The 12,258-nt window shown below is 36.3% G+C and overlaps 2 long non-coding RNA genes across 3 annotated transcripts in view; one reads left to right on the top strand and one right to left on the bottom strand.

Annotated features, from left to right (window-relative positions):
* The window catches only part of LOC308352982, a 91,833-nt gene that overhangs the window by 23,637 nt on the left and 55,938 nt on the right, over positions 1-12,258 (bottom strand). The window contains exon 3 of one of the 2 annotated variants that reach the window (XR_013967715.1): positions 9,812-10,963. The exons of the other annotated variant lie outside the window; for it this stretch is intronic. This is a non-coding gene — a long non-coding RNA (uncharacterized lncRNA). Of the gene's footprint in view, positions 1-9,811; positions 10,964-12,258 lie in introns of those variants that run through there. 2 annotated transcript variants of the gene reach the window in all.
* Positions 1-12,258, top strand: part of LOC308352983 — a 74,850-nt gene that overhangs the window by 35,459 nt on the left and 27,133 nt on the right. The gene's annotated exons all lie outside the window — the stretch shown is intronic.

Genomic DNA, 12,258 nt, shown 5'->3' with positions numbered 1-12,258 from the left:
TGTGGTTTTTATTTGTATTTCCCTGATGCCGAGTGATGTGGAGTATTTTTCCATGTGTCTGTTGGCCATCTGGATGTCTTCTTTGCAGAAATGTCTGTTCATGTCCTCTGCCCATTTCTTGATTGGATTATTTGTTCTTCGGGTGTTGAGCTTGCTAAGCTCTTTATAGATTTTGGATACTAGCCCTTTATCTGATATGTCGTTTGCAAATATCTTCTCCCATTCTTTCAGTTGTCTTTTGGTTTTGTTAACTGTTTCCTTTGCTGAGCAAAAGCTTTTGATCTTGATGAAATCCCAATAGTTCATTTTTGCCCTTGCTTCTGTTGCCTTTGGCAATGTTCCTAGGAAGAAGTTGCTGCGGTTGAGGTCAAAGAGGTTGCTGCCTGTGTTCTCCTCAAGGATTTTTTTTTTTTTAAAGATTTTATTTATTTATTTGACAGATAGAGATCGCAAGTAGGCAGAGAGGCAGGCAGAGAGAGGAGGAAGCAGGCTCCCCGCTGAGCAGAGAGCCTGATGTGGGGCTCAATCCCAGAACTCTGGGATCACGACCTGAGCCGGAGGCAGAGGCTTTAACCCACTGAGCCACCCAGGTGCCCCTCCTCAAGGATTTTGATGGATTCCTTTCTCACATTGAGGTCCTTCGTCCATTTTGAATCTATTTTCGTGTGTGGTGTAAGGAAATAGTCCAATTTCATTTTTCTGCATGTGGCCGTCCAATTTTCCCAGCACCATTTGTTGAAGAGGCTGTCTTTTTTCCATTGGACATTCCTTCCTGCTTTGTCGAAGATTAATTGACCATAGAGTTGAGGGTCTATTTCTGGGCTCTTTATTCTGTTCCATTGATCTATGTGTCTGTTTTTGGGCCAGTACCATACTGTCTTGATGATGACAGCTTTGTAATAGAGCTTGAAGTCTGGAATTGTGATGCCACCGACTTTGGCTTTCTTTTTCAATATTCCTTTGGCTATTCGAGGTTTTTTCTGGTTCCATATAAATTTTAGGATTATTTGTTCTATTTCTTTGAAAAAAATGGATGAGAATTTGATAGGGATTGCATTAAATGTATAGATTGCTTTAGGTAGAATAGACATTTTCACAATATTTATTCTTCCAATCCAGGAGCATGGAACATTTTTCCATTTCTTTGTGTTTTCCTCAATTTCTTTCATGAGTGCTTTATAGTTTTCTGAGTATAGATTCTTTGCCTCTTTGGTTAGGTTTATTCCTAGGTATCTTATGGTTTTGGGTGCAATTGTAAATGGGATTGACTCCTTAATTTCTCTTTCTTCTGTCTTGTTGTTAGTGTAAAGAAATGCGACTGATTTCTGTGCATTGACTTTATATCCTGACACTTTACTGAATTCCTGTACAAGTTCTAGCAGTTTTGGAGTGGAGCCTTTTGGGTTTTCCACATATAGTATCATATCATCTGCAAAGAGTGATAGTTTGACTTCTTCTTTGCCAATTTGGATGCCTTTAATTTCTTTTTGGTGTCTGATTGCTGAGGCTAGGACTTCTAGTACTATGTTGAATAGCAGTGGTGATAACGGACATCCCTGCCGTGTTCCTGACCTTTGCAGAAAAGCTTTCAGTTTTTCTCTGTTGAGAATGATATTTGCAGTGGGTTTTTCATAGATGGCTTTGATAATATTGAGGTATGTGCCCTCTATCCCTACACTTTGAAGAGTTTTGATCAGGAAGGGTTGCTGTACTTTGTCAAATGCTTTTTCAGCATCTATTGAGAGTATCATATGGTTCTTGTTCTTTCTTTTATTAATGTGTTGTATCACATTGATGGATTTGCGGATGTTGAACCAACCTTGCAGCCCTGGAATAAATCCCATTTGGTCGTGGTGAATAATCCTTTTAATATCCTGTTGAATCCTATTGGCTAGTATTTTGGTGAGAATTTTCACATCTGTGTTCATCAAGGATATTGGTCTGTAATTCTCTTTTTTGATGGGATCCTTTTCTGGTTTTGGGATCAAGGTGATGCTGGCCTCATAAAATGAGCTTGGAAGTTTTCCTTCCATTTCTAATTTTTGGAACAGTTTCAGGAGAATGGGAATTAATTCTTCTTTAAATATTTGGTAGAATTCGCCTGGGAAGCCATCTGGCCCTGGACTTTTGTTTGTTTGGAGATTTTTGATGACTGTTTCAATCTCCTTACTGGTTATGGGTCTGTTCAGGTTTTCTATTTCTTCCTGGTTCAGTTGTGGTAGTTTATATGTCTCTAGAAATGTATCCATTTCTTCCAGATTGTCGAATTTGTTGGCATAGAGTTGCTCATAGTATGTTCTTATAATTGTTTGTATTTCTTTGGTGTTGGTTGTGATCTCTCCTCTTTCATTCATGATTTTATTTATTTGCATCCTTTCTCTTTTCTTTTTGATAAGTCTGGCCAGGGGTTTATCAATCTTATTAATTCTTTTAAAGAACAAGCTCCTAGTTTCGTTGATTTGTTCTCTTGTTTTTTTGTTTGTTTGTTTGTTTGTTTGTTTCTATTTCATTGATTTCTGCTCTGATCTTTATGATTTCTCTTCTCCTGCTGGGTTTAGGCTTTCTTTGTTGTTCTTTCTCCAGCTCCTTTAGGTGTAGGTTTAGGTTGTGTATTTGAGACCTTTCTTGTTTCTTGAGAAAGGCTTGTACCACTATATATTTTCCTCTCAGGACTGCCTTTGTTGTGTCCCACAGATTTTGAAACATTGTGTTTTCATTATCATTTGTATCCATGAATTTTTTCAATTCTTCTTTAATTTCCTGGTTGACCCATTCATTTTTTAGAAGGATGCTGTTTAGTCTCCATGTATTTGCATTCTTTCCAAATTTCCTCTTGTGATTGAGTTCTAGCTTCAGAGCATTGTGGTCTGAAAATATGCAGGGAATGATCCCAATCTTTTGATACCAGTTGAGACCTGATTTATGACCCAGGATGTGGTCTATTCTGGAGAATGTTCCATGTGCACTAGAGAAGAATGTGTATTCTGTTATTTTGGGATGGAATGTTCTGAATATATCTGTGATGTCCATCTGGTCCAGTGTGTCATTTAAGGCCTTTATTTCCTTGTTGATCTTTTGCTTAGATGATCTGTCCATTTCAGTGAGGGGAGTGTTAAAGTCCCCTACTGTTATTGTATTATTGTCAATGTATTTCTTTGATTTTGTTATTAATTGGTTTATATAGTTGGCTGCTCCCATGTTAGGGGCATAGATATTTAAGATTGTTAGGTCTTCTTGTTGGACAGACCCTTTGAGTATGATATAGTGTCCTTTCTCATCTCTTATTATAGTCTAAATATATATAGTCTAAAATATAATTGATCTGATATAAGGATTGCCACCCCAGCTTTCTTCTGATGTCCATTAGCATGGGACATTGTTTTCCACCCCCTCACTTTAAATCTGGAGGTGTCTTCGGGTCTAAAATGAGTTTCTTGTAGGCAGCATATTGATGGGTTTTGTTTTTTATCCATTCTGATACCCTATGTCTTTTGATTGGGGCATTTAGCCCATTAACATTCAGGGTAACTATTGAGAGATAGGAATTTAGTGCCATTGTATTGCCTGTAAGGTGACTGTTACTGTATATTGTCTCTGTTTCTTTCTGTTCTACTACTTCTAGGGTCTCTCTTTGCTTAGAGGACCCCTTTCAATATTTCCTGTAGAGCTGGTTTGGTGTTTGCAAATTCTTTCAGTTTTTGTTTGTCCTGGAAGCTTTTTATCTCTCCTTCTATTTTCAATGATAGCCTAGCTGGATAGAGTATTCTTGGCTGCATGTTTTTCTCGTTTAGTGCTCTGAATATATCATGCCAGTTCTTTCTGGCCTGCCAGGTCTCTGTGGATAAGTCTGCTGCCAATCTAATGTTTTTACCTTTGTAAGTTACAGACTTCTTTTCCCGGGCTGCTTTCAGGATTTTCTCTTTGTCGCTAAGACTTGTAAATTTTACTATCAGGTAACGGGGTGTGGACCTGTTTTATTGATTTTGAGGAGCATTCTTTGCATCTCCTGGATTTTGATGTTTGTTCCCTTTGCCATATTAGGGAAATTCTCTACAATAATTCTCTCTAATATACCTTCTGCTCCCCTCTCTCTTTCTTCTTCTTCTGGAACCCCAATTATTCTAATGTTGTGTCATCTTATGGTGTCGCTTATCTCTCGGATTCTTTTCTCGTGGTCCAGTATTTGTTTGTCTCTCTTTTGCTCAGCTTCTTTATTCTCTGTCATTTGGTCTTCTATGTCACTAATTCTTTCTTCTGCCTCATTTATCCGAGCAGTAAGAGCTTCCATTTTTGATTGCACCTCATTAATAGCTTTTTTGATTTCAACTTGGTTAGATTGCAGTTCTTTTATTTCTCCAGAAAGGGCTTTTATCTCTCCGGAGAGGGTTTCTCTAATATCTTCTATGCCTTTTTCGAGCCGGGCTAGAACCTTGAGAATCGTCATTCTGAACTCTAGATCTGTCATATTACCAATGTCCATATTGATTAGGTCCCCAGCCTTCGGTACTGCCTCTTGTACTTTTTTTTGTGGTGAGTTTTTCCACCTTGTCATTTTGTCCAGATGAGATTTGCTTTCTCCTTCTCTGGAATTCCACTGTTCTCCTTGGTGAGTGAAGTTGGTCTTGGCTGGGTTTCTTGTTGATCTTCTGGGGGAGGGGCCTGTTGTAGTGATTCTCAAGTGTCTTTGCCTGAGGCAGAATTGCACTGCCCTTATCAGGGGCCAGGCTAAGTAATCTGCTCGCCTTTGCTTTCGGGACCTTTGTTCCCTGAGCGCTTTCAGTAGAGTTCTGGAGGATGGGAATGATAATGGCGGCCGTCCAATCTCCGGCCCGGAGGAGCCGAGAGCTCGGGCTCCCACTCATCAGTGCGCCCTCAGAGAAAAGCGCCCAATCGCTCCCATCTCCCTGGTCTCTGGTTGCGCTTGGAGAAAAGCGCTCAATCGATCACGCTTGGAGAAAAGCGCTCGGTCACTTCCGTCTCCCTGGCCTCCAGCCACACGCTTGGAGAAAAGTGCTCAGTCACTCTGTCTCCCTGGCCTCTGGCTGCACTCTGAGTTCACCCAGCCTGTGCCCAGTTCAGGGTAACCCCGAGCTGAGAGCTCACTCCTTGGCTCTGTCTCTGTAGCCGGCTTCCCCGCTGTAATACCTGCAAGCTCTGTGACACTCTGACACCCCCGGTCCTTCTGTGACCCCGTGGGACCTGGGGTTATGCTGACCCCGTGTGGGTTTACCCCTGCCTTAGCCTCTGGAGCGATGTCCCTCAGTGGAGCAGACTTCTAAAAGTCCTGATTTTGTGCTCCGTTGCTCCACTGCTTGCTGGGAGCCAGCCCCTCCCTGCCTGGTCTATCTTCCCATCGCTTTGGATTCACTTCTCTGCAGGTCCTACCTTTCAGAAAGTGATTGATTTTCTGTTTCTAGAATTGTTGCTCTTCTTCTTTTTGATTTCCCGTTGGATTTGTAGGTGTTTGCAATGGTTCGATAAGCTCTCTAGCTGATCTCCTGCTACCTGGTGTCGTCTCAGCCTGCTACTTCTCCGCCATCTTGACTCCTCCCCACCTTTTAACTATTGTGAACAACACTACCATGGTCATGGGAGTGCAGATATCTTCTTGAGATCCTGACTTGAATTATTTTGGATAAATACTCAGAAGTGGGATCTTTGTTGCATATGGTAGTTCTATTCTTAATTTGTTTTGAGGAATCTCCATTTTCCATTTCCCCCAACAGTGCGCAGTGCTCCAATTTGTCCATCTTTGTCAACACATTATTTTCATTTTTTAAAAAAATATGTGTAAGGTGATATTTCATTGTGATTTTAATTTGTATTTCCCTGATGATTAGTGATGCTAAGTATCTTTTCATATAGCTGTTGGACATTTGTATGTCTCCACTGGAGAAACATCTATTTGACTCTTGCCCATTTTTTTTTTAATTCATTTTTTTGATTTGTTTTTTTGTTACTGAGTTACAGGAGTTCCTTTTATGTTTTGGATATTAAACAAGTGTCAGATATATGGTTTGTAAATATTTTCTCTTATTCGGTATGTTGCCTTTCACTCTGCTAATGTCATTCTGCTTCTTTTCACTCTCTGATTTCTTTGCTGTGCATAAGCTTTTAAGTCTTTTTTTCAATTTTTGTTATTTGACATACATTTTCAATACAATAAATATTACTTCAGAGACTTGATTATACACAAACTTTTTGATATATCTGTTTATATATTTTTGAATAAACTTTGAATATATTAATTTATCTGGAATTCTGGAACCAAAAGTTAACCTTTTATTTATTGCTAATTACATTTGGATATCTGGGTATTTTTTTTATGTTTTTATTTAAATTCCAGTTAACATACAGTGTAATATTAGTTTCAAGTATATAATATAGTGATACAACAATTCCATACAACAAATGGACACAACAAACTAAGCTTTTTAATTTGATATAGTCTCACTCATTTATTTTTGCTTTGATTACTTGTTCTCTTGATCTCATATCCAAGAAATCATTACCAAGACCAAAATCATGAAGATTTTATCTTGTGTTTTCTTCTAAGGGGTTTAGTTTCAGGACTTACACTGAAGTCTTTAATTCATTTTGAGTTGATTTTTGTGTGTGGTGTAATAGCCCAATTTCTTTTTCTTTTTTTTTTTTTTTTGCACGTGGGTATCCAGTTTTCCCAGCACCATTACCAAAGAAATTATCTTTTCCCATTGTGTATTATTGGCACCCTTGTCAAATATCACCTGTCTTTAAGTATAAGTGTGTTTTTTGTTTTTTCCCCCCCTAGGCTCTTGATACAGTTCTATTGGTCTCTATCTCTCTTTGTGCTAGCACTGTACTATTTTGGTTACTGCAGCTTTGTAATATGTTTTAAAATTAGCAGTGTGAGGCATTCGGCTTTGTTCTTCTTTCTCAAGATAGTTTTGACTATGTAGGGTCCTTTGAGGTTCAAAATAATGTGAGAAATTTTTTTCCTCTTTCTGTAAACAATGTCATTAGGATTTCGATAGGGATTGTATTGCATTTGTAGATTGTTTTGGGTAGTAAGGACATTCTAAGAATATTAACTCTTCCAATCCATGAACACAGGATATGTTTCCATCTATCTGTATCTTCTTGAACTTCTTTCAACAATGTTTGTAGTTCTCAGTGTCAAAGTCTTTGCCTTCTTGGTTAAGTTTATTCTAAAGTATTTTATTATTTTTATGTTATTGTAAAGGAGATTGGTCTCTTAATTTCATTTTCACACTGTTCATTGTTCCTGTATGAAAATGCAATAGATTTTTGTATGTTGATTTTGTATGCTACCATTTTACTAGATTAGTTTATTAATTCTAGCAGGTTTTGTTGCATCTTAGGGTTTTCTACATGTAAGATCATGTCACCTGCAAACAAAAATAAATTTACTTCTTTTCTGATTGGAATGACCTTATTACTTTTTCTTGCCTAATTGCTCTGGTTAGGGCTTCCAGAACTGTGCTGAAGGGAAATGGTGAGAGGGAGGATCCTCACTTTGTTCTGCATCTTGGAAGAAAAGATTTTCATTTTTCACCAAGTATGATGTCAGCTGTGGGCTTTTGATGTGAATAGTGTCTATTACTTTAAGATAGTGTCCTTCTATTCTTAGCATTTTTGAGTGATTCTTTTTCCTGAAAAATTGCTGGATTTTGTCAAATCCTTCCTCTGTGTCTTTTGAAATGATCATGATTTTATCCTTCATTTTGTTGATGTGATATATCATGTTGTCTGGTTTTAATACATTGAAACATCTTTGCATTCCAACGGTGAACCCATTTGGAGTAATGTGCTGTTGAATCCAGTTTGCTAATATTTTTTAAGGAATTTTGCATCTATATTCATCAGAGATATTGGCCTATAATTTTTTTCTTACAGTGTCTTTTTCTGGCTTTCGTATCAAGGTAATGACAGCCTCATAAAATTAGATATATTCCATCCTCTTCAAACATTTTGAAGAGTTTGAGAGGGACTAGCATGAATTTTTCTGTAAATGTTTGGTAGAATTCACCAGGGAAGCCATTAGGAGCTGGGATTTTCTTAGTTTGGAGCTAATTGACTACTGATACAATCTCTTATTAGTTATGATCTGTTTATATTTTCTTTTGCTTTATGATTCAATTGGTAGGTTGTGTGTTCCTAGAAATGTATCCATTTTTTCTAGATGATACAACTTGTTGACATATAATTGCTCATAGTCTTTTCATAATCCTTTACATTTCTCTTGTATCAGTTGTAATGTGTCCTATTTCATGTCTAATTTTGCTTATTTGAATGTTCTCTCCTTTTTCCTTAGTCTACCTAAAGATTTATTAAATTTGTTGATCTTTAAAAAAAAAAACAACAACTCTTAATTTCATTGATTTGTTTTCTAGACTTCTCCTGTTCTCTTTTTTAAAATTTTTCCTCTATTATTTTTTCCTCCTGCAACTTTGGGCTAGTTCTCCTTTTTCTAGTCCCTTAAGGTATAGAGTTAAGTTATTTGAGATTGTTTCTCATTTTAATCTATTTATCACTATAAACTTCCTTCTTTTTTGCTACCTCCCATAAGTTGTATTGGCATGTTGTATTTCTATTTTTCTTTGTTTTAAGATATTTTGAATTTCTTTGTTAATTTCTTCTTTGACCCTTTGGTTGTTCAAGAGTGTATTGTTTAATTTCCAGATATTTGTGAATTTTCCAATTTTCCTCCTGCTATTGATTTCTAGCTTCATTGTATTTTGGTTAGAAAAATACTTGGTATGATTTTAAACTTCTTTAATTTGTTAAGACTTGTTATGTGATCCAGTGTGATCTATTCTGGAGAATGTTCTGTGTGTACCCGAGAAAAATATGAATTATGCTGTTGTTGGGTAGAATGTTCTCCATATGTCTGTTAGGTCCATTTAGTCTACATTGTCATTAAGGTATTCTGTTTCCTTGTCAATCTTCTGTGTAGATGTCCTGTCCATTACTAAAATGGAGTAGCGAGATCTACTATTATTAGGTTGCTGTCTTCTTTACTTGTATCAATGTTTGCTTCATATATTTAGGTGTTCTGATGTTAGGTACATATATATTTATCATTGTTAGATCTTCCTGATGAATTAACTTTTTTTTATCATGATATAGTGTCCTTCTTTGCCTCTTGTGACAGTTTTTAACTTAAAATCAATTTGTCTAATGCAGTAAGGGCCATCTCTGTTCTCTTTTAGTTATCATTTTCATGGATTATCTTTTTTCCACCCTTTCATTTTTAGTCTATGTGTGTCCTTAAATAAAATCTAAAGTGAGTCTCTTATAGATAACATATGGTTGCATCTTGTTGTGTGTGTGTGTTTTTTTTAATACATTTAGTTCCTCTAAGTCTTTTGAATGGGGAGTTCAAACTATTTATATTTAAAGTTATTATTGATAAAGGAAATCTTATTATTGGCATTTTGTACATTGTTTCTGTCTTGTAGCTCTATTGTTCTCATTCTTCTCTCTTGAGAGAAGAAATACCTATCTTCCATAGGTACTTTCTTTGTTGTTACCATGGGGCTTACATAAAACATCTTACAATAATCTATTTTAAGCTGATAACATGTTAAACTCAATTGCTGACAAAACAAATCACACTTGTACTTCTTCAACCCTGATGCTTTAGCTTATTGGTGTCACAAACGACATCTTTTTATACTATATATATATTAACCCATTTTTGTGGTTATAGGTATTTTTACACTTTTATCTTTCAACTTCTATATCAAAATTAAAAGTGATTTATGTACCACCATTACAGTTTTATGTATTTGTTTATGTATTTGTTTTTGTCAGTAAACTTTATATTTCCCTGTGCTTTTGTATTGCTGTGCAGCATCTTCTCATTCAACTTAAGGATTCCCTTTAGCATTTCTTATAAGGCAGGTCTAATAGTAATGACCTCCTTCAGCTTTTACATATCTGGAAAAGTCTTTATCTCTCCTTCGTGTTTTTTAAGACTTTTTTTTTTTTTAATGCAACTTAAGGTTTACAGCAAAATTGAGGGGAAGGTACAGAGATTTCTCTTCTAATGCTGCCCCCACACATGGAAAGTTTCCCCATTTTTAACAGCCACACCAGAGTAGCACATGTTACAATCGATGAACCTACATAGTCACCCAAAGTCTAGTTTACATTACTGTTCACTCTTGGTGTTATATATTCTATGGGTTTTGACAAATGTGTAATGACATGTAACCATCATTATAATATCATATATCATATCATGTCATATCATATCATATCATATCATATCACATCTTATCTTTGCCTTAAAACTCCTCTGTGCTTTGCTTACTCATCCTTCCCTCCCGCCTAACTCTTGGAAACCTCTGATCATCTTTATTTCCTCTAAAGTAAAACAGCACACTGTTCAGTTCTTTGTCATTCTCAATAGCCCCAAGTATCTGGTGTATGCTGGGTCCCATCCAACACTCTTGGACAGCTGAGACAGAACCTAGTCCCCCACTCCAATGGTCAGAATGATGTATGTATAGCCTAGTATTCTCTTTCTCTCCCCAGAAAGAAGCCGCAAATGGAGATTTTCCTCCAGATCATGTGGCTTTGACCAGGGGAGGGGACTATGGTGGGAGGGTGCCAAGAATTTTCCTACTGGATTTGATAGAGTTGGTTTTTCACTCACCTGGAGGACAAGAGTCTCTTAATTGGTTCTGCATTTCTCAAAAAGGGAGTAGGTCCATGTAGTGTTGTTGAATCGGTGTCTTCATGGTAAGGGTATCTGGGGCTTCCTATTCCACCAGCCACTGATATAACTACCTTCTTAAACATTCTTATCATACTTGTAACTTATTCTTGTGGTAAAGCATATTGCCATCCAAAGCACTTGTGTTGTTTTGAAATGTCCTTTCTTTGCCTTTTCCCCTTTCCAAGTTGTAAGTACTGGAATGGGTATTATAGTCCATCATAGTGTGTATAATAGATCCTAAAAGTTGGACATAAAGATGTAATTAATAAAAATTTGATATGGCATTTGTAGCATAATCAAAACAAGAAGGGAATTCACCATAAAGAAATTACCAAAATAACTCAAAATACAGATTACAAATCAGTGGAAGAAATGAATAGTGGGCTTGCAGAGCTCAGAGAAAACATAAAAAGAAAAATTAACTGTTACAAAGATGGAAACCATATTTGAAACCACACGCATAGGATAAAATATGACTTAAAAGAACACAATGGAGAAACTTCCTCTGGGAAGGTGGAATAGACTATCTTTTCCCTATTCCTAACACTGAGTACAACTAAAAACCTCGGATATTATATGTAAAACAAGCACTTTTTAATTATAAAAAAGTGAAGAGAATGACCTCATCCCCAAACAAATCCTTACCCAAAGTATATTAGAGAAGACTGAATATGGAGCTGGACTTTCATTCTTACTTGGCAGAAACAAATCCCCACCTTCCTCCATGAAGTATTGGTGGAGATGACACGGGAGCCTGGACTTCCCATCTCCACTCACAGTAACAAGAACGTTCTTTTTTGTGTTGATAGAAGCTAAATGGAGAAACTAGACTTCCAACTCTCTATTATAAGATAGCACCCCACCACTCCCCTTCCCTTGAGGGAACAATGTCACAGAAAAACTGATAAAATATGTTTAAATAAGATTGAGGTTCTCATAGTATAATATTAAAATGTCTGTTTCAATTCAAAACCACTCATTATACTGAGTACCAAGAAGTTCTAAACTGGCTGAAAAAAAGGCAATCAATGCATACAAACCTTGTGATGACAGAATGCTAGAATTATCTAACACAAATTTTAAAGCAGTTATTATAAGAATGGTTCAATGAACAATCACAAATACACTTGAAACAAATGAAAATAGAAAGTTTCAGCAAAAAAATAGAAGATATACAAGTATAGAAAAGAACCAAAGGGAAATTTAGAACCAAAAGATGCAATAACTAAAATTAATAACAAAAACAAAAACAAAACCTAGTGAATGGGCTCAACAGAATGAATGTCATAATGGAAGGCACAAAAGTAAGAAATTACATACACAATCAAAAGAGGAAAAATGTATTAAAAATGAAAACAGATTCAGGGCCTGTGAAATTGTAACAAAAATCTAATATTTGTTTCATCAGAGTGAAACAAATAAAATTAAATGTATTCTTAATAAAATAAAATTATTCTTAAAGAATAATTGAGTAAAACTTTTGAATTTAGCAAATGACACAAACTTAAGAATTCAAAAGCCTGCATAAACCC

The sequence above is a fragment of the Martes martes genome (assembly GCF_963455335.1).
Source record: "Martes martes genome assembly, chromosome: 12".
Classification (NCBI taxonomy): domain Eukaryota; kingdom Metazoa; phylum Chordata; class Mammalia; order Carnivora; family Mustelidae; genus Martes; species Martes martes.
This window is presented reverse-complemented; position numbering and strand designations above follow the sequence as displayed.